Source organism: Furipterus horrens, unplaced genomic scaffold (genome assembly GCF_987537825.1).
Source record: "Furipterus horrens unplaced genomic scaffold, mFurHor1.1.pri manual_scaffold_2, whole genome shotgun sequence".
NCBI classification, from domain to species: Eukaryota; Metazoa; Chordata; class Mammalia; order Chiroptera; family Furipteridae; genus Furipterus; species Furipterus horrens.
Genome location: NW_028327172.1, coordinates 69,866,802 through 69,893,983, shown reverse-complemented (window position 1 = coordinate 69,893,983; position 27,182 = coordinate 69,866,802). Strand labels below are relative to the sequence as shown.

The window sequence follows — 27,182 nt, the reverse complement described above, 5'->3', positions numbered from 1 at the left end:
TACCGCAGATCATCATCATTCCCTTAACACTGGCATTACCAATTAATTGTAAGCTCTCCTTAATTTAAATTTCAAATATTCTGCTGGCTGACCACCAGTTCATTCTCTCTAGTACACCAGTCAACATCTTTAATTGTCCCACAAAGTCCTCCATTGGTCCTACTACCCTTCATTGACTCTATTTCATGTCCTCACTTCTCTCTTTCCCTAACTTATTAAATCCCATAGCCTGTCATTACAATAACTCCCTTGCTTGCTTCACGGTACTTACCCGGCACATCCAAATGCTAGCTGAAGACAATTCTCTCCCCACTCCACACCTGCACCCACAAAGTTGAATAGTCTTAAGAAACACAATATACGCTTCTGGCCTAGACTTACTTTGAATTCATTATCACTTACCTCAACTAGGTCTATAATACTTCCCAGTAATCACACCAGATTCCCCTCACCCATATACCTTCATTCTTCTAGACAACTATTTCAGGTTGTTTTTTCTTTCCTTACTCTCTACCACCCTCTCCACCTTGAATTTTAGTAGATAATCTAGATTACTATTTCACTGAAAAATACAGAAGGAATCAAGATCTTCCACAAGCTCCCCCAACTACAAGCTATGTGCATCTATGTATATAGATGCCTTCTGCCTTCATTTCTCTTACTGGGGAAAAATCATACATACTCTCACCTAAAGCCAGCACTTCCACTAAACTTCATCTCTTCTTATCTACACAAGAAAATCTCTCTAGAAGTTCTTCCCTCTGGTTTCTACATCACAAAATGTTTCCTCTCTACTCAATCAATCATTCCAACCAATATAGAAACATGCTATTATTTGTCTCTATTTAACCTCTCCAAATACACTTCATTTCTCTTAACTTATTTATAGCAAAAGTCTTGAAAGAGATGTTTATGCTCACTGCTTTCAATTCCTCACCTTTCACTCTCTCTTCAACCCACTTCCATCAGGCTAGCAAAAATGCTTTTGTCAAAGTTATCAAGAACCTCTACTTTCCTAAAGCCAATTGTCAATACTTAGTCCTCACTATGAGTAGCATTTGACATAGTTGATCCTCTTTGAAACACTTTCTACACTTAAGATTCTAAAACACTATGGCTTCATCCCTAATCACTAGACACTTTCTCTCAGGTCTCCTGTAATGATTGCTTTTTACCTCCTTCCCTCTTAACACTAGAGGACCCCTTAACACTCAGTCCTTAAACCTCTTATCTTCATTACGTATACTTCCCCTCAATAATCTCATTCAGGCTTACCACTTGAAAATCTTTAACCTACTAAACCCAAATGTATAGTGCTATCCCAGACATCTCTCTTGAATTCCAGATTCTGATAACTTATTTAACATGTCCTCTGGGTCATGTGCCCAAAACCAAGCTCCTGCTCTTCTTCCTGAAACCAACTCTAACCTCTTCTTAGGAAATGGTAATTCTACCCTAAACTTTCTTCTGCCGAACACTTTGGAGTCAATCTTTCAACTATCTTACTACACGACATGTTCAATCAGTCAGGAAATCCTGTTGGCTGCACCGGCAAAATATGGCCAGTAGCAAATCATTTCTACCTTTTCAGCCACTGCTATCCTCTCCCTCCTGATGATTCCAATTGCCTATAAAAGTCTCCAAGCTTCTCCATCCCAGCCTGGTCTTAAAACAGCAACAAGAGTGATCCTTTTGGAACATATGATATAGTCACTCCTCTGCAAAAAACCTGACACTACCTTCCTATCTCACTCAGAATAAAAGTCAAAGTCCTTGAAATGCCCTCTAAGGCCTTTCACAACCTGCCCCTGTCCTCACCTCCCTGACCTCATCTTCTCCTGGCCTTGCTTTTGCTCCCTTGCACCACACAGGACTCCTGCTGTTCCTCACACACACCAGACAAGTTCTCACCTTAAGACCTATTTAATACTGTTGGTTATCTCTATCTATAGTTTTCCTATCACAAATATCCCCATTTTCCCTTCACTTCATTCAGCTTTTTTTCCTGAAATGTTGCCTTCTTACCAAGATCTTCCCTGGTCTTTTATTTAAAATTGCAAACCACTATAAACCCACCCATTCATTTTCTATTCCCTTCCTCCTTTATTTTTCCTAGAATACTTATACCATCTTACATACTTTCTGTTTTACTTATTTTCTGACTCCTCCATTTAGTTAAAACTTACTGAGTGCTTACTATGTACCAGGAACAGTTCGCACACTTATAAAGATTAAGTAAAACAATAAAGGCATAGAGTTTAATATAATACCTGACAAACAGAAACACCAAAACAATGTAAACAACTTTAACAATCTGATCCTTAAAGAAGTAAGGAGTTAAATCATCCATAATCAGATAATCTGACAGAGAGAATTTAATATAATTTATTTAAAACAAGACAAGTAAACAAAATAATCTTTAGAAAAGGAAATGTCATCTCTCCCCTCTAGTAACCAGTTCTAATTATTAAATCATTGTTGGAAACACAGGTCCTTTGTTTTCGTAACAAATGCTGTGTACTAATTTTTTTTCATGACCAAAATGGATGTCTACAGTTAAGTGTTTAATATGGACACTATTAAATGTAATCATTCTAAAAATCATCTTCACAATAATGCAAGGCACAGTTTGGCAAATGCTCACACAATAGATAAACTACTCTCCAACTGGGACATGTAAATTTAAGCTAGGAGAAGAGAAAGAAAATTAGGTCTCATAAATCATGGAAAGTCATTCAACCTCTCAGAGCCTCAATTTCACATTGTAAAGTAAGGATAAAAATACTCGCTCTCCTTATCTCATTGGGTACTTATAAAAAAAAAGTAAAAATGCTGTCTAACCTGTTAGATTCTTTTATATACAAATACCAGTGTTTAAAAATAACCAGGGGCAGAGAGAGAAAGGAGACAGGATCCTGCAACTAATAATGTGATAAATGTGGAAAATGAAGTTACTGATAAAATGTGTAGGACTTAAGTTTAAAGCAAAAAAGAAATATGTACAGGGCTATCTAACAAAAAGGCATCTTCTCAGGAAGATTTTCTAGATTAACATCATTCCTCCTGGATGAGTCCCTGGACATATGTCCCCCTCAGCACATTAATATTTAATTCAAAGCTATTTCTTACTGGTTCTTTGCTGGTTTTCAAACAAGTTTATGTGTTCTAGTTTGATGAAATGAACAAACTCGATAAGTGTTTATTTACCAGCAAAACTTCCCAAATAAAAATCAGAACTCTTTTAGAGATTAGCATTTACAACATATTCATTATGTTAACAGCAATAGAATAGTAGGCCAGATCTATTTACAATAAAATAATTTAAAGGGATAACTGATTTATAGGTAAAAACATTGAAAAAGAAATAGTTGAGATTATCAAATCCATAATTACAAAGAAAAAAAGCCTTGTGGAAAAGACACAAAAGTCATATTACTTCATTTTTGACAATAGCAAATTGGACAAAATTTGGCTACACTAATGAAAGATGACATATAAATATTGTTTCATGGTCCAAATACACTTTTTAAAATGGTTCTTAATTTCATAAGTTTCACAGATTTCAAACAGTAAATATTTTAAAAATTATAGTATTACTATTCAAATTAAATTATAGCCTTTCTATAATTTCTGCTTTCATCACTAAATGCCACCTCCCCCTAAACCTCTCTCCCCTGCCACCAAAAAGTTTTCAAAAATCTTCCCAATATATGCTTAGTTGAAAAACACAGCTATGATTCCAAACTAAAGCACTCATTCTCCATTATCCTATTGCTTTTCACTGACAGGCTATGAAAAGGGTAATCTCCTATTTCCAAGGCCTTTTATCATGAATGGTCTCCAAAATGGAGCAAGAAGGGTTGAGGAAGTAAAGGCTTTGTGAATGATGATATTCAATGACATTCAATGAATTCAATTCCATGATGACATTTAAGTCACAAGAAGACTTGAGGGATGAAACTGCTATACAAGATGGTCTCAAAGTTTAAAGCTAAGACTGTATAATTTAGAGCACAGACATAAAATCATGGTATCACAAATGAATTGAAGAGTTATAGTTCTAAATACTGTAAATATTTGCTAAACTGGCTTTTATACTTTTTAATATCCCTTTCATCTCTTGAATCAAAATGCCCCCCTTTTCCCTTCCACACACAGGCATGCACAAATTTAAACAAATAAACTCTTGTCCCACTGGAAATGTGATTCAAAGACTTGTGTCTCAACATCATTTCTTAGCTAACCACATACACTTTCCCCACAGAAAGGGCCTCATACAGCTAGCTGCAACATCATGAAAATTTGTTCTCATTTTTACTTAGTGTGGGGGCTTTTCTACCCAAACCTTTAATCAGGTTGTTATTAAGAAATAAATATATAATCATGCTTCCCTTCTGTTCCTTTAAATCCTTAAATGAGGTTAAAAACAAAAACAAAAACATTCACAAGGTTCAAATATTTAAGCCATAATACACAGAAAATTCCCAAACCATAGAAACTGAAAATAATTAATAAGAATAATGGAGAAACGGGCTATACTTCTGGCCAAGATGGAGGCCTAGACAGACACACTGGGTCTCCCTCCACAACTAAGAAGGAATACAACTACCTCAAAATTAGAGACAACCATAAGTTCCAGAAAATCAAGCTGTATGGAATGCCAACAAACAAAGATATAAAGAAAAAATACTCATCCAGACAGGTAGGAGGGGCGGAGCCAGGGCAGAGAGGATGCAGTGTGGTAGTGGCAGCAGCAGCTTGCTGGTGCAAAATGCAGTCACATGTTTTAAAAAATCAGGAGGGACACTTGGGGAGCATTCCCAGCTCCTGACCAGACTGCGCAGCTCACGACCCCAGCACTGGGGAAAATCAAGTCTTATTGCTTCTGACTGTGCCAACCAGTGGGGCTTGGGGTGGCGGAAGAAACTGCGGGTCCCTCAGCAGAGTCTGCTTGTTTAAAGGGCCCCCACGGTCCTAGAACATCCGCAGACCCACTCACTCTGAGAACAACAGTCAGGACAACAGCTAGAGAGGCACCAGTCCCATACGGAAGTGGGAGAAGTGCTTGGAAAAGGGGCAAGTGCTGAGCAAGCAGTGTTGTTACCTCTTAGACCTCTCCCCCACACACAGCGCCACAACGTGGTGAAACAGGTCGCGTGTACTGACAAATACCTAAGGCTCCTTACAACATAACCGGAGCAAAAGCTCTACCTAAGACAAAGAGACAGACAAACATAGGAGTCTGTTAAGATGAGGAGACAGAGAAGTATGGCCCCAAAGGGGAAACGGATCAAGGTTCCAGTAGGAGAACTAAGCGACAAGGACATAGCCAACCTAACAGATGAGGAGATAGCCAACCTAACAGATGCAGAATTGAAAACACTGGTGATAAAGATGCTCACAGGATTGACAGATATGCTTGAGTATGGCAAACACATAAGGGAAGAAGTGAAGACTATGCTAAGCGAAACGAAGGAAAATCCACACAAAACCAATCATGAAGGAAAGGAAACCAGGATTCAAATCAATTATTTGGAACATAAGAAAGAAAAAAAACAAGAATTTTAAAAAATGAAGAGAAGCTTAGGAACCTCTGGGACAACTTTAAACATGCCAACATCCGAATCATAGGGGTGCCAGAAGAAGAGGAAGAGCAAGAAACTGAAAGCTTATGTGAAAAAATAACAAAGGAAAACTTCCCAAATTTGGCGAAGGAAATAGACATACAAGTCCAGGAAGCACAGAGAGTCCCAAACAAGCTAGACCCAAAGAGGACCTCACCAAGACACATCATAATTAAAATGCCAAAGGTGAAAGATAAAAAGAGAATCTTAAAAGCAGCAAGAGAAAAGCAGAGAATTACCTACAAAGGGGTTCCTATAAGAATATCAGCTGATTTCTCAAAAGAAACTTTGCAGGCAAGAAGGGACTGGCAAAAAGTATTCCATGTGATGAAAAGCAAGGACCTACAACCAAGATTACTCTATCCAGCAAAGCTATCATTTAGAATGGAAGGACAGATGAAGTGCTTCCCAGACAAGGTAAAGCTAAAAGAGTTCATCATCATCAAGCCATTATTATATGAAATGTTAAAGGGACTTATTTAAGAAAAATATCAAAACTATGAACACTAAAATGACAACAAACTCAGAACTATCAACAACTGAATCTAATAAATAAAAACAAAGTCCAACTAAGCAAACCAGAATAGGAACAGAATCATAGGTATGGGGATCATTTGGAGGGTTATCAGCTGGGAGGGGGGAGGGGGAGAAATGGGGAAATAGTGCAGGGATTAAGAAGCATAATTGGTCAGCAAAACAGACAAGGGGGTAGTTAATAATAATATAAGAAAGGGTGAAGCCAAAGAAGTTATATGCACGACCCATGGACATGAACTAAGGGGGCTGGGAATGTTGGAGGAAAGGGTACTACTGGACAGAGGGGAGCAAAGGGGGAAAAAAATTGGGACTACTGTAACAACATGATCTATAAAATATACTTAAAAAAATAATAGAGATTTAAGTGTGCTTTGAAACAAAAACAATCATAATTCCTCAAGGGTAGGTAATACATAATTCCTGCCCTCAAAGCATTAATATCTGTATTCATTTTAGTCAAGTGGGCTATATCAAAAACATTATACTCATTTCAGAAATTAATGAAGTTGTTATAATTATTTTCTCAAAAGCAATAAAATTTATCAAAATTAAATAGCATTGTGGAATAACCTTGTTAATAATATCAATTTTTCTTTATACTTATTCATATGTAGACGCCTCTTTCCAAGAGGTTCAAAATACCTCTTAGAGTAAAATTGATATTATATTCTAATGTACTTAATTTTTATTATCAACCCTTAACAGTTAAAGTATAAAAGCATGTGAACAATTTATAATCACGAACACATTTATTCAAATTTGCAGAGCCATGGCTCCTGTAAATGGGAAGTCAATTCTCACTAGAAATCCTCTCTTTAACCAACTCCTCAATTCTACCCTAAACTACATTATTCTCTTTATTCCTAATTTAAAAGAATCAAGTCAATATTATTTAAGTTCTACCTTCTAGTTTCACAAAATAACCAAATGAACATACACATGCACACCTACATATGAAACAACAGAACTTAGGTTGATTTATGAAAGGCAAGTATAGGCCATTACTAGTCATACTCTGTTTTTTTAACAGTTCTGATAATATCTTAGCAGAATGACAGTTTTCTTTCCACTACAAGTTCAAAACAGAAATCCCTTCATCTCTTAAGTCATTCCCACACATTTACTGGCCCACTGTTATTATAGCAGAATGCTTTTTTCCTTTCCTCACTATTCCTAGGAGCAATGTTCCACCCTTTTGGTCTCAAATGTTCTATTTCAAAGTGTAATATTTAGGTGAACAGTTATACAAACAAATTATTGGCAGGGAGACAAATTACTGCTTTTCAAAATAATATCATTAAGTATTTTTTATTTCCATTGGGAATTTCTTTTTTCTTTTTTAAGTTATACTTATTCCTGCTCTGGCCAGTGTGGTTCACTTAGTCAGAATGTCATCCCATGTACCAAAAGGTTGCAGATTCAATACCCAGTCAGGACACATACCTAGGTTGCAGGTTCAACCCCTGGTTGGGGCATGTATGAGAGGCAACCAATCAATGTTTCTCACATAGATGTTTCTCTCTCTCTTCCTCATTCTCTCTTTTCCTCTCTCTCTAAAATCAATAAACATTTCAAATTTTTTTCTAAAAATAGAAAATTATGTCTCAGTAAATGATTTTGGGTACTTACTACAGAATACTTCTTGCCTCAATATTACTGAACTTAAAAAAGTATCCCTGTTAAAGCTGTAAAGGCAGAGAAATCTGTCTCCAGATAGCAGGGGTTCACTTATCACCTCCAAACACTCCCACACCTCAAAGCACCCTTCAGCTGCTTTGGAAGGATGGAGACTAAGAACCTCTACGTCCAACTAAAGGCCTCTTAGGCACCCTCCCTTCTGTTCTTCCCACTATTCCCTTCCATTTGGGGAGCAGGAACTTCCTAAATTTCCTTTTTCATATTCTTCTACAGACATCTACTAATATCATCAATGTATTACGTACTGGAAATAGAATTAAAAACTGATTCATTTTCTTCAAGGGACTTATAGTCTGAAGGTGCTGGATATGTTAAGTATCTCTTAATAGTGCACTGTGAGAATAAAGGATGCAACAGAAACCCAGAATGGAACACAAGCACAGAACTGCTGAGTGGCTGGAAACATGAGCTTTAGGATCACAGAGACTTGGTTTCACCATTTAGCAGGTAATAATTCAAGCAAGTTACTTAATCTAAGTTCTTCTTATAAAATGATTCCTTGTAAGACTGTGAAAGCGATCAAAAAAGCACTGATAGAAAGTGATCAACAAATAACACTATGGAAATACAAGATGAAATCTGAAATAAAGTTCTCCTTTTAAGAAGGAATCCACCAATTAAATTAAAGAAAGCACTTGGCCCTAAAAGTATTTTTCACTTAAATCTGTACTGTAAAATGTCCTCCTTTGAACAAGATAACTGAATGTACAAATTTCTTAACTTAAAAAAAGTTTTACTTGATGAATCACAATACAAAGTACAAAAATCAGGAGCAAAAATTTTTTACAATATATTACACACCCTCACACACATACATAAACACATCCTATGGAACTTTTGATATATCCAAGCAGAAAACGGACTCAAAGCCTCAATCACAAAACCAGTTTATCACTAGTATTTTTCAATGTAAGCATTATGAAAGCATGGACCCTCTCTAGCCCTGCTTGTTTCCTAGGTGGTTAATGGAATTATCATAATTTTATTGTCAATCCCACTAATACTTGGGACGTATTTCATACTAATGAACAGAAAAATAAAATCCAAGCACTAAGACATGCCATAAATATATTTATATTCCACTTCTCCTGATATATTTCAAAATCCAATGAAAACATTTCCAGTAAAAGTGAAAAAGTATTTCTGAACATTAGAGATACAGATAAACATTACTAGCATTAGGCACTCTTAACACAAAATGATCTGGAAACAAGTCTCACATATTTCATGTCATAGTAAACAAATGCCTCCAGAGAATTTGGGAGACGTTGCATGTCTTTAATTTACAGTCATCACTGATCATAGTCATTACAATAAGATCTAAACCACTTGCCTTACTTAAACCACTTCAGTCCTACTGCCAATTTAATTTTTCATCAGAAGTCCATGGAAAGAAAAGGTTCTTTTTAAAATGTATTCTCCATAAGTAATGTCCTGATCACATACATAGCATGCTTGCCGAAGAACATTAAAAAATGTGTTCTATATTCTGACTATGAATAAGCTTTTCTAGGAATGCAAATTTTGCTCTCAATACTTACACAATCGACTACAGTGTCTGTCATAAGCTCTCTTCGTGCACTATTAGTCATTCTGCTGAAAATTTCTTTAAAAAAAATAATAAAAGGCCTGTAGTGTGTATAAAGCATTTGAGACACAAAAGACTTATTGTCAGACTATTTGCAAAATACCCAAAATAAAAAAATAATTCCCTAAAACAAATTAATGTACAGCCTATAATTATTTTTAAAATGCTAGCCCGGAACCCTGAATTTTTTAACTTAACCAATCTATAGTATAAAAGAGATGGCATAAAAGATCCTTTCATGATGGCATCTGATTGACGGACATGAGAAAGTACATTTTATATTCTTTAGAGAAACAAAGGGGACTTGAGCTCTGAGACAGCTGGCGCATATTGGCACTTAGTCTGGAAAACCCCAAGGTTCTAAGGTACATGTGATCTCGGGTAAAGTTTAACTTGTATTATTTTATTTTAGTGTCTTATCAACTACATTTTCTAAACTGAAAGTCAGGGAGTATTATCTGGTAATGCAGCAGCAAATCTAAAAAACCAGGTTGTATTTAAAAATGGTGTTTTTTTTTCTGCAGAGTATTGCTTCTTCAAAGATCTCATCTGGAAATATAAATAAATAAAACAGGCAGAAGCCAAACTTCTAGAGCTAAAATTAGTGTGTCCATAGGGGACTGGGTACGGAAAGTAAGATGGACCTCAGGTTCTGGCGCCAATCAATCCCAACACCCTCAGTAGTCCCTTAAGGATTCCTTCCGAAATCTCTGACTCAAACTCAGACAAGAGCTAAAATAAAAACTTACATGGATTCGTAAGTAGCCTAGAGGGGGGAAGTTATTTACAAATCAGTTTAACTGAGAATATGTCATACTAAAGTAAAAATTGGTCAGATCATTAGAGCTTAAAGCACATGACTCTGAAACTGCATTTCCTTGTAAAAACAAATACTTCTATCCCATATTGAAATGTAAGGTCAGAAAAATTAAAAGAGGGAGGTTGATATATTCAGTAAACACTTGCTCAACAAACACTTTTACCCAGACACAGAAAAGCACATGGGGCGTGTGTCTCAAGACATGGTATCTTGAGAAAAGGATTGCCCCAACTTACGTATTCTTTTATCCCAAGATGAAAAAAATCCTAAAGAACAAGAATGGAGACAGACTGTCTTTAAGGCTTAAATGTCTTGATAAATGACCTTGCATGTAATTTTCTCATTCCATCATGCAAATCTAAATTCATTATTAAAATTAGAAAGTCACAAAGCCATTCTTCAAATGATCACATAGATATTTTTGTTTTCCCCTAATCATTACTATTAACCAGTCACTCCCCCTTCAGTGTAATGAGATACTGTACAAACCTGAAACCATAAAAGTGAACTTAACAGGTATTTTGTTTTGTTGGTAGACACTAAGTTAAAACAGAAGGCAAAGATGAGCATTCATTGTCTCTTTCTCTTTCTAATGTGGATAGGCTAAGTTAAAAATCTAAAGTACTGATATCATTCAGTGATTTATCCCTCCATAATTTTGAATACTATTCCCTATTTACCAAATTAGTTAGTACAAATCATAAATAATAAAAAAGACACTATTTTCTTGCTTATTTTTGTCTTTTTTCACTATCTGTATAACACTGAAAAAAGAGTTTTTAAACATGATTTTAAAGTATTAATACTTAATATTAGCATGGCTTTTTACAAATGTCAAAAGTGTTCTCAGACACATTATCTTCCATACATATTACCAACTCTGGAGCTGGACTGGTACTAAATTCTGTGTTCAATCCCTTGTGAGATCTTGAGGAAGTTAACCTCTCTGTGCTTCATTTTCCTCATCTATAAAGTAGGATACTGATAATTCTTATATCTCACAGGATTGTTAAAACAATTTAAATCAATTAATATATGTAAAATACTTAAAACAGTGCCTACATGGTACACACTACAAAACTGTTAGCTGTCTAAATTATTGTCATCATCATCAACCATTATGTGTAGGTCTGATAACAATCCTATAAAGATAGGATAGCAGGTATCATTTTACCCTTTTTCCAGAGAAGGGAATCAGGCTAAGGGAAATCAAGCGACTATTCCAGAATCAGTGTTAAGAAGTAGAACCAGAACTGAAGAACCCAGGACTGAAAAATAATCAACACTTTTCACTGCGCTTTGTTTGTATTATGTAACATAGTACACTTTCTGAGTTTATATAGTTCAGTATACTTCTAAAGACCATAATCATTACTCTTTTAAACACTGATTTAAACACTCAAATCATTTTATACAGCACACACTAGTAGCCATACTAAGAAAGATGTAGGTTAAACAGTTTGTAACTATAAAAACTACACCAAAATGCGTTAACATTACTATTATTTACTTTGATTACATTGATAATACTGACATTCATTTATTCATTCATTGATCATTTTTTTCTTAGAAAATTTCTAACAAAATCCTTTCAAAATAGAAGTACCATCCTGGGCATTTTGTGTAGTTACAGTTTACTAAGTTACAATCTGGACTGGATTAGCACAGTGCAAGAACTTTAGGTAACCTGCCAAGTATCTACTCTAGTACCATCTGTTTAAGAGAGACTCAGTAAAATCCAAGTCACCAAAAATAAGAGAACAACTCAGATGACAAGCATATGTATTTTTCTTTCTGATTTTAAATCAAATAATAGTAAACATTTTCAATTAAATTACAAGGAAACTCAGTGGATGTATTATCATGATAGCAGTAACCATAGTATATTTGTGCAACACTACAGTTTTCAAAGCATTTCACACATATCATCACAGAAATACAATCAATGTTATTGTTTTTTTCTCACGTGTATTTTAACATTCAAAAAACTTCTAACTTTAGTGTCCCAACATCAAAAATGAAGGAATTAGAATACATAATAGACAAGGGTCTTTTTTAAAGTTATTATATTTATGACTTTAAATCTATGATTACAAAACAGCACAAAAAATTTAATGGAAAGAAAATTTGTAATTAAAAATATAATAAATTTACCAGAAATGAATAAGTGATTTTAAAATGTCACTTTCTAAAATCTCAAAATTAACATGTATCCAAAATATCCAGAAAATTGGGTAACTGCTTTTAATAGTTAAATGTAGTAGTAAATTTCAGAATTATAGAATATTTTAAGTAAAATTGGATAACTATATTTACTAATATAAGGTTATAATTCAGTAACTATCAATATAAAAATCCACAATACTATACAAAATATACACACCAAAATTAATTCACTCTTATAGTTCATAAAATACTTTAAAATATTTCAGCCCCTCAGAGATATTGTGAACACAAACCACAACAATGTAGTACTAAAAATATAAACAATTACTTAAGATCTCTGGCTTGGTACATAAAGCATCAGATTCTGTACCAAGCAAGTAAAACCATTCTTAATATTGTCTCATAGAATCCAAAGAGAAAAACAAAGTTTTTTCATACTACCTATGTTCATATGTTTTCATACTACATATTGTTCATACTACACTTTACCAAGCACCTATTTGCAAAACAATATGCTAGCTACCACCATCATTCAAAAACAAAATCAGACTCTTCCTTCTCAAAAGCATAAAACGTAAAAGTCAAGTAGAAATAGTGCAATGGGGGGAAAAAGAAAAAGTGTTTTTCCTCTACCTGGACTACCAGGTTTTTTTCCACTCAAGGATTTCAAAATTAAAACCAGTTCCGTAACTGACTAGAGGATAAACACCCCATGTTTTTCATGCACATAACCAATATGTGCTTTTAGTGATCTTTTTAGGAACAACGATAGATTAGTAATAATTTTATGTATACACAGTGAAGCTGTCAGGTCCAACAAAATTCACTATGTGAGTTAGTGAAATCTAGAACTGGGTCACTTACAGCACTAAATAGCTCTGTGACATTGGAGGAAACAATACCAACCTTTCCTGGCCTTCTACTATGCCTTTGAGTAAGTTATTAAATTTCTCTAGGTCTATTCCCTTATCTACCGTAGCTGGATTGGTGGTTTTCCCTTTAAGTTAAGGTTTCTGGGCCCACTCCCAGTGATTCGGAATGCCTGGGCTGGAATCAAGGAAGCTAAATGTTCACCAAGCAGCACAGGCGACTGAAATTTGCAGGTGAGCCATAGCCACACTTGAGAACATTACAAGTCCTACTCACAGTAAATGATCTCTTATGCCCCTAACTGTATAAAAAATATGACATAATTTGTTTCAGTGCCAAGGTCTTAGGAATTCTGGATCTAGCATACTGTGCAGAACACAGCAGATGCTAAACAAATATTTATAAAGAGGAAGAATGGAGGGAGGAGGGGAGGAAGGGAGTGAATAAAGAAAGGGGAGGAAGAGAGGAGGCCAGCTTGCTAACTGGTTGTATTTTTGGCTAAGAGACATACAAAACGGTAGTAAAATTAAAATTGGGTAAAACATACATCAGCAGCTGAAAAGCAAAGCCTTCAGTCTCTACACACATACTTTTTTTTACACACACACAATTTTAAATATAGCATGAGCCGTTGTCAAAGGGTAAAGTACTAAGGAGGAAAGGGGAAAAAACAGTACATGGAAGCCAAAGAATTCTATAGAAAATTACCAATGACAAAAATTTAGTCACTTTCCCCCAGATAGAAGAGAATACAGAATTTTAAGAGCTGGGACTTGGAATTGGGACTCAAGTTTGTAGTTACTGGTTATTTGTATGCAAAAATTTCATTTGGGGTAATATATGGGTTCCAGAAATGTTGGCAATATTAACTTTTGTCCATTTTTTATTTTCATTTTCCCATTCACTTACATTATAATTTTTGAGATGTTTTATCTCCACTTCTGATGATCTTCAAATGTCAATGGCTCTTAACACATTAACTGTAAACAAACACAAAGGAACTTAGGGGAATTCAGATATTTAAGGAACCCTGGAATAAAATATTCTAAATTAGTCTGAAAATCCTGTGGGGGAGGTAGGGAGAGGGAGCATAGGGGAGGAAACTTTCGCTGGTGTTTACCTGCTTCACAATTTATCTGATGGTTAATGTAAAACTCTTCTTTTGAATGGTAATGATACTATCCTCTTAATCATCAAGCTAAGAAAAAAAAAATCAACCTATTTTCTTTCAAAGCTAGAGAAAGTTCTCTCCCAATATGGGTACTCTAAACTCATTAATGGATTGTGCACCTTATCCTTCTCTGCCTCAGCAGCGCAGTGGTCAAGGAAACACATCTTTTTCACTACCACCCAATTAACCTGCCCTGGGATTGCCCTCAAACTGCCAAGCATTGGCCTGGCTCTGTGCACCAGATCTTTGGGCTCTCCATAGCACATAGATTTGGTGTCAAACATTGAACTGCTCACACTGATCTTCAGTTTTCTCATCTGCAAAATGGAAACAACAATACTGTTTATTTTATATAAGGATTATGTGAGGAAATACATATTAAGGGATTTAGCACTATGCCCAGCATACAGCAAGCACTCAATAAATGTTAAATGCTGTCACTTATATTATTAATGTTAATATTATTAATTTATTATTACAACAACTATCTACTCACTCCTTGAAAAGCAAAGCTTATCTCAAGTGTTTATATATATATATATTTTTTAAATGTTTTATTGATTATGCTGTTACAGTTGTCCCAATTTCTTTTCCCTTTGTTCCCCTCCACCCAGTGACCTCCCTCGAGTTGCCCCCCCCTTAGTCCATGCCCATTGGTTGTGCATATAGTTCTTCTCAACCTCTTCCTGTCTACTCCATTCCCTCCTACTATGCTTCTTAATTCCTGTACCATCTCCCTTCCTTCCCCCCCCGCTGACCTCCCCCCAATACGTTCCCCATACCTATAATTCTTTTTTAACTCTCGTTGCCTACTTAGTTTGCTTTTGTTTCGATTCTCTAGCTACTGTTGTTGTGACAGTTTTCATTTTAATGTTCATAGTTTTGATCCTCCTCCTAAACAAATCCCTTTAACATCTCCAAACAGTGGTTTGGATCTGATGAACTCCTCCAGTTTTACTTTGTCCTGGAAGCACTTTCTCTGCCCTTCTATTCTGAATGACAGCTTCGCTGGATAGAGTATTCGTGCCTGTAGGTTTTTGCTTTTCATTACTTTGAATATCTCTTGCCAGTCCCTTCTTGCCTGCAGTTTTAGAGAAATCAGCTTACAGTCTTATTGGGACCCCTTTGTACATAATTCTCTTCTTCTCTCTTAGTGCTTTTAAGGTTTTCTCTTTATCCTTAATTTTTGACATTTTGATTACAATGTGTCTTGGTGTGGTTCTCCCTGGGTCCAGTTTCTTTGGAACTCCCTGTGCTTCCTGGACCTGTAATTCCATTTCCTTCCCTAAGTTAGGAAGTTCTGCTTCATTATTTTTTCACATAATTTTTCAATTTCTAATTCCTCTTCTTCACCTTCTGGCAACCCTATGATTCAGATGTTGGCCCGCTTATAGCTGTCTGATAGGTTTCTGAGCCTCTCCTCATTTTCCTCACTTTTCATTTCTTCTTTCTGCACTGGTTGACTGTTTGTTCCTTCCCTATGTTTCGATTTGATTTGATCCCTGGTTTTCCTTCCCTCACCACTTGTTTCGTATGTGTTTTCATTCATTTCAGCAGGACTAGCCTTCATTCCTTCCCCATCTTGTTTAAGAGCTGCTGTTAGGTCTGTAAGCTTTCTTATAACTATAGATCCGAACTGAGCCTCAGAAAGATTATCTATCTGATGGTCCGAAAGATCATATATTTGTTGTCTGGTTAGCTGAGTGATTGGGATCTCTTATCATGATCCCTGCCATCCTGACTTTTTTTTGTTTACCTTTGCTTTCTGGGCGGGGCTGTCACACCTCCTATGCTATAGGGGGTGGAGCCCCATGCCCTTATCATTACCGGATGACCCTTCTCCCACACTGTGGCGCTCTGTGTGGGGGTGCGGGTCCAAGATGGATTCCTGGCGTTCACTCTCATCTGAGAGACTGGGAGCCTCCTCCTCCGACCGCATGCCCTCCGGGCCTCACAGTCCGAGGCAATGAGGGTCTGCCTTCCTCGGTGTTGGAATCACGAGCTGACGGCTTTGGTATGTAGCCAGGGGTGCTCCCCAGGCGCTTCTCGCCTCCTCTTATATATGAGCGTCTGTGCTTACCTCTGTCTCGCCGCCCGTCACGCAGCTGTCGCCGCCAGCACAGCTTGACCTCTCCACCCCGGCTTCACCCCTTCTACCCGTCCGGATGAGCACCACTTGTTTATAACTTCATACGCTGGACTTCCACGTAGCTTTATTTTCTGGAACTTATGGTTATTTCTGGTTTTGCAGTAGTTGTAGTCCTTCTTTGTTGTGGAGGGAGACGGAGCGTGCCAGTCTAGGCCTCCATCTTGGCCGGAAGTCAGGTGTTCATATTTTTAGGTACTGCCTTTGGTTATGATTGAGGACTGTTATCCAATACCAGTAAACAGAGGACATCTGTATGATATGAAACCTTATTTTTGAACTATACTGAGCATCTTGGCCTAGCTCAGGAAAATTAGAGCTTGTAATGACTCGCCCATCATCAGCCAAAGTTATTATCCCTTTTACCTCCGCATAACAAAGTCCTACTTTAACAACTGCTCACTTGCCCTTATCAGTAACTGGCAATTCTGTTAAGAAAGGAGACGATATATTTTTGACTCATGATGTATCAATTCAAAGGAGATTTCTCTACCCTCTTCTACCCACTCTCAAATGTTAAACTGCTTGTGTTTGACATTACATGCTTAAAATATCAACATTTATATTAGGTGACAGGAAAATGCATAAAACACTTATTTTTCTGAATTTTCAAGCAAAATTAAATGTGGCCCTTTTATTTTATGGTCCTAGATTAGGATCATAAAAATCTGGCCCAAGATAATACACAAAAAAGGGAGAATGTTAAAAAACTCAAGAATATTCCAAAATATAGTTCTCTTTTTTGGTCAGCTACAATATATCATCTCTCTCTCTCAGTGTATTTTTTATTTTGGTCATTGCATTTGCAAGTCTAAGAATGTCTCTGGCTTCAGTGTTGCAGACTTTAAGTGGAAAATGCCTCCTTGCTTTAAAATGACTTCCTTTGGAATACTATGGGAGAACTCAATGATCATCTCTAATACCCAGTCTCTCCTATTCCTTAGAGGCAGAACCTCCAGCTCTTAGCACAGTACAAGGCCTCCCCGAAAACTACATATCCTATCCTCCCTTGTGGCCAGAGGACCATGTTCTGGTGAACTATCTATAAGTTTAAAAGATTATGTGTAACTTCAAATAAATATCCTTTCAAGAGAGAGAACATGCCATTCTTCTTCCCTTTCTCCTTCCTTTTGACTAGAATGAAGATGAAGTGGTTAGAGCTTCAGCAGCAATTTTGCTTCATGAGATAACAGTCAAGTTAGAAAAAATCTGTGTCCTTGATACTTCAGATCCACTATATCAGATCTATATTGACTACACCGGGGAACACAATTTTTGTTGAGTTAGATATGACACTTGTTTTTGACTAACTTTTGGCATCAGAATCCAAAAATGACCCCAGTTTTTCTCTATCACGTCAACTTCTTACGGTACAGGATACACTCCCTTTGTCCCCAAAATCATACAAAATGTACATACAAAGGAAGGTAAAGAAAAAAATTACCTGAATATACTGTTTATTTAGAGTTATTTTATTCAAATAAAGGCTATATATTGTTACTGTAAGTCAAACTGTGTACAAATAGTAGAGTTCTGCTACCAAACATGCCTATTAAGGTATTTTATCTTTTCAAACGACAGGCTAGGAAATGCCAAAATGAGATACTTGAAACAGTCTCCTTCAGTTGGCAAAGCTTTCACAAATTGCTTCATGAGACCCAGTTTTATGTGCAGAGGTGGGAATAGAATGTTCTTTCTGTCAACAAGTGGCTCATGTAGAATGTTTTGATCACTAGGTTTGAGGTCAGATCTTAAGAGGCCAATTCGACTCCTCCCAATGCTTCTCATGAGCTCTGCTGTCCCACATACACAGAAGACAGGAATACTTGGTGTATCCGCATTGCTGACCAAGAAGGAAGCAGACCATTTTAAGGTCAACGCAGATGATCCAATTGTGCTTGTGATATTGCAACAGATCGATGACTCTCCTTATGTCTTCATATTCTTCACGAAAACAAACCTAATGGCCAATTGGGACTACACCAAATAAACTGCCATTGTGGAGGAGGATACACTTCAAGCTCTGCTTTGAGTTATCGATGAACAGTTGCCATTCAGTTGCATTATAGACTGGAATTCCCAATTCTTCCATTGAACCATGTATGTTATGGCAATACACAAAGCCTCCGTCACTTTCAAAGTACTGTAGAAATGCACTTCCTCTTGACTGAAAGTAGGATGCCTTCGATCCTTTTTCAAGCAAGTTTTTCTCATGCAGTCTTGATGCTAGGAGTTCTGAAGCCTTTCTGGATAGTCCCAAATCTCGTGCAAATCACTCAACTCATGCTGATCAAATCCCTCACAAACTGAGTCATCTTCAATTTAAAAATCTTCATCGTTGCTGTCACTTAGTTCTTCACCACATTCCTGTTTTTCAAAGAGGGTAGTTCAATGAAAACTGGCACTGGGATTTCAGCTGAATGAGGAACTGGGCATATAGCTAATGGTACACTAGGATACTCTTATTTTACATTTATTTTTCTTGTTATATCCTAACATTTTCACTATACAAAAGTAACAGTCACTTGAATGATCTCTGGGCTCTCGCCAAACCATAGGTATATCAAATGGCAATTTATCACGTTTCCTTTGTCCACATCCATAAACTCTTGACATACTGCTTGCACAACTTGTGAGGGGCCCAAGACTTATCTTGATCATCAAGTTTTACTTTAAAATATGCAAAATAGGCTTGCCTGACAAATGTGATGTTTCTCCTTTGACTGGGAATGGTAAAACTGCCACCAATATAACAAAATGAATCAAGGTTGCTTAGGCACTTACGACAAGAAATAGCAGAAGCAGAAATGATCTGAAGGAAAGGAAATAAGTATGTAAATAAAAAAATAAATTCTGCTAACTCCTCGTATACAGACAAGAACTCGGACTACACTTCAGAATACGATTCACTATATAGAGCGGCACACACCCTCTCACCACACTGTCTCATGTGTAACTGAATAGCTTACACAAGTATGAACCTGTTGCTGGTCTCCAAGGTCACCCCCCACCCCTCCCCACTCAAGGGAGGTTTGCTCTCAGCCAATAAGAGAGCACTAGTGCTCCCTTCGATCCAGGCTTGATCCAGGCTCGATCCAGTCTAGAGTGGTCACATTCAGATAAGCTGTTGAGAAAAAACTTGACATGATAGAAGAAAACTAACTGCAGTTTAGAAATCAGCATGCCTATTTAAGTCTAAAACAGCTAAAAAATCGAACTCAGCAGGAATTAATTTAAAATTTTTTCTCCTGTGCTGTCTTTGGGCTTTTTGTTTTTGTTTTTTATTAATCCTCACCCAAGGACATTTTTTCATTGCTTGTTAGAGAGAAAGGAAGAAAGAGATAGAAACATCAATGCAAGAGAAGCATCAACTGGTTGCCTCCCACATGCAGCCTGACTGGGGATTGTAAGCGCTGGGACCCAGGACCAAACCCACAGCTAGCTATGTGGCCTCACTGGGAACTGAACCCACAACATGCTCCAACCAACTGAGCCACACCAGCCAAGACGACTATCTTTGGGCTTTTATGTATGTGGGGGGAAATTATATCTATTTTAAGCCACAGTTATACTCTGTTATACTCTGCTAAACCTAAACCCTAATTTGAAATATAAAATAAAATAAAATGAAGAAAAAGTTTCCCAAGTATCAGTATTTAGATTTTTTTAAGTCTACAGATTAAAACATATTTTTAAAGTTAATTTCTATTATATTGAAAACATAGCACTGGCCCTTATTTCATCTAGACTAGAAACTATTTAATAAGCCTAAGTGTTAATCACATTCAGTAAGAGTTTTTGAAGGAATGAAAATTCATCAGCAATTACTGCCATGGGTACTATGTACTTGAGCAGGGGAAGAATTATAAAGCTTGCTCATTACTGGTCTATAGCAATAACAACACTCATACATATATAGAAACACTTTAAGAGGGATAAACACAATTAGTTCTGTATAATAAAGTTACAGGAAAGGGAATTGAGGTTATTATTTTCATTAAGAGGACATCTTCTCTAGTCCCTTTAATTTTAATAACCTTGTACCAGTCTGTTTTTTTTTTCCCCCTGTGGAAAGCAGGCTTACAAAATCACTCCCAATCTTGACTATAACCCCTCAATAATTTTTAATTCATGTAAAGCATACAGTAGGCACAAAGTGCTTTACCTATTCAAAACTAATGACCTTAAAAGGAGAAAATATTCTATACTAAAATCCACTGGTCAACTGCTGAATCACATTCCATCCTTAGCCCGGGAGATTCTGAATAAGATAGCATTAACCTGGCAGCTTTCCAAAACAACATACCGCTCTCTAAGCCTCTCTATCCCGGTATTTCCTTCCCTTGGGCAGGCTTTATAGGTTCAGGTGCTGCCCCGAATTACCTCTTTATAACACATTTTTTAAATGCATACTACCAGTAATGTATCTCATCAAGGATCTATTTTTAAGAAAAAGCCTAAAATGTGTATTCTTGATTTGTGTTACTCATGGCTAAGAAAGAAAAGATCTCGGGAAATTCCCTAAGAATCAGATATAATAAATCCACAAGAGATACCTTTTACTTTCCACTACTTCAGTTAATGTTTTACAAAAATGCTCTTAAGTAACAGGCTTATAGTAGGTACTTCTAACATAGATCTTCACTTAGTCCACTTCAAATAATGATGATGAAGTTACTAAGCAACAATTAGTAAAAGACTGAAGGCAGTGGTTCTCACACATTACCATGCATCAGTATCACTTGGAGGACTTGCTAAAGCACAAACTGTGGGCTCCACCCCCAAAGTTTTTCATTTGATTAGATCTGAGATGGGACCAGGGAATCTATATTTTTAACAAATTCCCAAGAGTTGCTGATGCTACTGGTCTAGAACTACAGATCTACAATAATAGAAGACTACTCATAATAGCATAAGAAGCAAAGAAGAAAACATACATTGGTCCCAAGTTCAGCTTTACTTACATACTTTTGATTAATATTGTAATGAATCCCTTTAAATGTGCTTTCAGGAAATCTACACAATAATTACTGGTTAGTTCACAGTAATACTGGATCTTATGTTACAGATTTTTTAATTTTTTTTAGAGTCCTGGAATAAAGAAATCCAAAATAAGTAATTTTTAGGCTATCGATATGTTCAACGTCTGATGCAAGGTGCTAATAATAAGGCCAAAATTGGTGGTTCAACCTGTTAGCTTCACTTTATTGCTAGTTTCTACCCCTAATCCTGGCCAGTTCCCTCAGAAGACATGCCAAGAGTCACAAAGGAAATGTAAGAACGTATGACTGGACACAAATCCATCACCACTGCTGGAAAAACAACCCAAAAGCACAGTTCCTACCGATGACATAGCTATAAAGGACTTTGAAGATACAACTGGAGATAAGACCTTGCTAAGAAATGTGTTTTAGAAACCTTACATACTCTTCTACCTCTTCAGGTTATAATACAAGTACCATCAAATTCATGGAAACAGAAATCCAGGGTTTGCTGTTTTCAAATGATGATAATTTTAAGACATGCCATTTAAAAATGTAAACAATTGGAGGATACATTTTCAGTACGTTATGAGTACCCCCCCCCTTGGATTTTTTTAAAACCTAAGTTAAATGTAAATATGGGATGCTCATAAATGCTAATGAATTTATAAACTAAAAATCAACTGATAAACCAAAATAATCTGAAAAGAAAACAGTGATGCCCAGAAGAACTACAGCATGAGGATACATAGATGGGAGAAATACACATTAAATAAAATGACAAGTTAGAGAAAAAGAGAACAAAGTAATCAAGAGTAGCAGATGAGAAAAAGTAGGGTAAGAGAACATAGTATCATGAAAATATATAAGACTAAACACAGAAAACATAATGCAGTCAATAAAATCAGCTCAGAGTGTTAAGAGGCTTCATGCAAGAATAACCTCAGCTTGCACCTGAAGTAGTGACTATATAGGCCAAATTCAACAGAAGAAAACCCTTTTTAATCCTTTGGGTGGAAACAACCAGTAAGACAAGTTGTGAACATTTAGTCAACATTTCTTGATTCAACTGTTCACTGGGCACGTATTTAGCATTAATTATATAGATATGGTTGACCCTTGAAAAATATGGGGGTTACGGTGCTGACCCTTCTGCAGTTGAAAATCCAAGTATAACTTTTGACTCCCCCAAAACTTAGCTGTTCCTCAGTATCTGCAGGGGACTGGTTCCAGGAACCTTCCTGTAGACACCAAAATCTACAGATAATGCAAGTCCTCTATATAAAATGGTATAGATCAATGCATGCAGTGGCCCTCCGTATCCAAGAATTCCCAACTATGATCACAACAGTACAGGTATTTACTGAAAAAAAAAATCCATGTATAAGTGGACCAGTGCAGTCCAAACCCGTGTTGTTTAAGGGTCAGTTGTATTAGCATTTGATTATGCATAGTAAAAAGTAAAGGGACACACTCAAGCAGTACATTTTATAACAAACTGAAAAATAGAAAACTAGACTAAGGCAGAATAATACCAATATAGTTTTCAATTCTGCGGTATAACTCATATAATTCTGAGGCTCTCATAGACAGCTATCATATATAGCCAACAGTATTGTTTTATCTCTATCCTGTATAAGTCACATTTATATCAAGAATCAGAGCAAAAGCAACAAGATAAAATGATGGAAAACAGCCAGATTATCATTGTGCTAAAGTGAATTTTTTCACAACTCTCTCCGGGCCTGAACTTGTTGCAGAATGGACAGTAAATAGCAAGATATACAGGAGTTGCTTAACAGCTCACTGAAGCAGGGCAATAAAGCAGGACTCACCAGATAAAAAAAAACAAAAAAAACAACTTTTTTTAAGGATGGTAATTAGGAAACTGCTATCTGGATACCATATAAATACTGAAATGTACAAGGATGTAAAGTATAGCATAGGGAATATAGTCAAATAATACTGTTATAACTATTGATGATACCAGGTGGGCCCTAGACTTATCAGGGATCACTTTGCAAGTTATGTAAATACCTAACCACTACGTTGTGTACCTGAAACTAATATAGTATCAAATGTCAACTGTAACTGAAAAGATGTTTTAAAAAGTCAAAAGAAAAAATGAAATTGCTCTTTTGTGACCAAAGGCATCAGGCCTACGACAACTAGAAGGCAAAACTAGAAGCAATATATATCTATATCAAATAAACATGTTTACTGTGAATTACAGAACCCACAATTTCAATGGAGTGTGTCATTGTCAAAAAAAAAAAAAGGGGGCAACCAGATGAGTGCGTGTATTTTTTTCAGATTTATATAGTTCCCAAAACATCTTACAGATTAACATATTTAAATATAACACGTATTTAAACTGAATCTAATAGAAGAAATTAAAGAACTTAGAGATTAGTATATTACCAATTTCAGTTACAAATTTGCTAAACTGAAGAGGACAATGCAGTTACATAGTTTCCATTTTTAAACAAATAGGAAGAACAATAATTTCCTGCATAAACAATTTTCCTTGGCGCTAAACTCAGCAGAAATTAATGCCAACCTAGTATGTAAAAGATAATCTGTAACACGTGAAACTGTATTATTAACCCTATTTTGCAGAAGACATCAAAACAAATTCACAAGGTAATTTTCTAACTGAAAATTTGAAATTAAAAATTTCCTAATTGTATAAAACAGAAAGCATAAAAATAAACTACAACTTAAGGGTGACATTTCTGCAAAAGGCTGAGATAGCATAGTTCAAATATCTATAATTTGGTTAATCACAGATTCACACGTAAAAACTTAATGCGGATAGCCACTTAACAAAGCTGTTACAACCATGGTTGTCTGCTGTGCCTTTGTATTATATTAGAATCACCTGTGATTGTTAGCTTAGATTAAGTTTAAATGTAAGTTTTCCAAAAAGTGTCTACAATGCACCTATTCTTTACTACTAATAAAAGAAAGTGCCACCAATAGGGGTAATGATTCATGAACTAAAAGATATAAAAGAATTTAGCGAGGATGAATTCTATACAGTCGTCGTCGGCAGCCGTCCGTCTCGAGAGACGATGGTGTAGCTTCTTAAGAGTCTATCTGCACCGCCGAGAATGGCTGTGCAGTCCGACTTGGGAGTGACACGGTATCTGTCTCCTCCCGTGTTGAATCGACATCTTGCGATGACGCTGGAGTGTCCTCTCCAGTGAAGCTGAAGCTACAGATCCTGGGCAGGGTGATATGGAGGGTCTGCTGTTGCCCACGCAGCAGACCCCCCCTCTCTTCGCAGCTGAAGGATCCAAGGGAAAGACGGAGTCAATACAGCTTGGCTTCAGGTGCGCCGCAGGAGTTGCCGGTGTTGACTATAACGTCAAACCGCCTTAGGGACTCCGGCTCCGGATTTTCTGTCAGGGTTTACTCCCTTAGCCTTTCCCCTGAAGAGGTATGCCGCAAGGCAGCGGAGGTTTTTTGGAGTCAGAGTTTTCCTTCTCTGATGTGCCCTGACTGGAAGATCGAACCAGCGACACTTAGCTCGCAGGCCGACGCTCAATCCACTGAGCCAAACCAGCCAGGGCAATTCTATACAGTAGACACTCAATAAGTGTTATCTTTCTATCTTCCAGTGGACAGGAATAAAAGCTGGCCTTGTCATGTGGAAAGTGGAGTCATACTTTTATTTTTGTCCAGAGAGCATACGCTAACAGAACACTCAAAATTTTTTCAAAAGTTCTTAAAAGTCTTGTAACATAATTTTTTATTAAGATATTAAAATAGATCTATAAACTCAACTACAGTTGCTGAGCTTTCTTTTATCTTTAGGAAATAAATGTGCTTAAGTGGCACAATTATGTACATTAATTTATGATAACAAACAACATTTATTTAGAGTAATTTCAAAAATCCATAACAAAGGTTATTTGTAAAGGGAATATTTGATAAGAATGCAATCATCTTAGAAACTGACTAGAATGCATTCATAATTGATAACTAAGTGATATGAATAACTAAGAAGGATAAAATTGCATTCATCTTATCAAGATAAAGAATGATAAAATTTTAGAGTTCCAAGAGACCTTATGGATTTGCTAGATCAACCCCCTTATTTTAAAAGATGAGAAAACTGCAGACTAGGAAAGTTATTTTAAAAGATGAGAAAACTGCAGACTAGAGAAGTTAAATGATACACGCCAAATAGGTACCTGAGACAAGTACGGATTTTAGTGCCTGGGCCTCCTGACTTCCAGTACTTTCCTTTTTCTAACAGACTATGCTGCCTCCTGTAGTTTTAAATCCTCTGGCTTGGATGAAATTACTGGTTATCTCACTGGTTTTCTTACATTCTATTCTGAACCATAGTTGTAATTTGTAATTTTCCCATAAAATTATAATTTTCTTATGTGTTTTCTGAATGGCTGCACAGCTGAGTATGTAAATCCTCAGCTTTCTAAATTTCAGACTAATAAGTATAGATTTCACAAAATGCTTTAAGTGCACAATATACATAATCAAAAGCCAAGTAAAATTCTCTCCTGGATAATTCAATCTACAAATTCAAAAAACATTTACTGAGCAAGTGTGACATGGAAGGCCTCTGTTAACTGCTGGGGTTAGTTTAGGCAGCTGAGCAAGATATGGCCCTTGTGCTTATTAGTAGCCTATAGCCCTAGTAGAGAAGACAATTAAACCAACAATTACACAGTGCGTGTTAAGGACTCCAAAAAAGGGATGGACAGGTGACTATAGGAAAATAATCTAATTTAGAAGGATGGGATCACCTAGTCTTTTCCCAATGAGGTCCTGAACAGCAATGGGGGTGGAGGGGAGGCCAGTATCGCTCATATTTATTGGAGTTCAAAATTAATTAAAAGAGACATAGCAACTTCAATTTATTCGGGGGGAGGAAAAATAAAAATTGTATGTGCACTATTTTTCGGTGGAAAATAAGATTTCATAGTGGCTATATAACAAATAATTTCCAATTATTTCTTAATAAAAATTTAAATCACTATTTTAAAGAAACCAAAGGAAAAAAAAATGTGCCTAAAACCTGTCTGGTTAATACTCCCAAGAACTCTCGCCAAAGCTGCATACTAAGCTCTCCTCAAAATTACGGGGGAGGGGGGAAGAATCTCATCAAGTAGAAGAGAAATAACCTGGAGAACCGGTAACCCAAGAAGGAAGAAAATTACCACTCACTATTCACTCAAGGATAAAGATTACTCAGATTCCTAGATAATGACTTTCCACTGGAAGATTTTAAAAAGAGAAGCACAGTGGGCATTTTTATTTCCATTTTTAAGCAAAGTGGGGGGAGGAGTTCAGAGAGTAGGAAAAATCGTCAAAAATATAAGGGAGTGAACTGATGGAAAAGAGAGGAAAGGGGTGGGCAAGAATCCAAAACCCAGAGACAGAAAGACGGGTGGAGGAAAAACTGGAGGGCAGTTTGCTAAAGAGCAGTGAAGAGAAAGGCAGGGAGGAAACGGGGCGAGGGGAAGGGGGAAGGGGAAGGGCTGTCTAAAAAAATGATTTGAGAGGAAAGAAGGGATCAGAGGAAAGTGGTGACCAGGGCTGCCTCAACCG

General features: G+C 36.6%; 1 protein-coding gene across 2 annotated transcripts in view; it reads right to left on the bottom strand.

The window, feature by feature from the left end:
- The window catches only part of MTMR2 (myotubularin related protein 2), a 120,539-nt gene that overhangs the window by 92,899 nt on the left and 458 nt on the right, over positions 1 to 27,182 (bottom strand). Inside the window, exon 2 of one of the 2 annotated variants that reach the window (XM_090265829.1) lies at positions 14,213 to 14,283. The exons of the other annotated variant lie outside the window; for it this stretch is intronic. The gene's annotated coding sequence lies outside the window, so the exon portion shown is untranslated. The remainder of the gene's footprint in view (positions 1 to 14,212; positions 14,284 to 27,182) is intronic. 2 annotated transcript variants of the gene reach the window in all.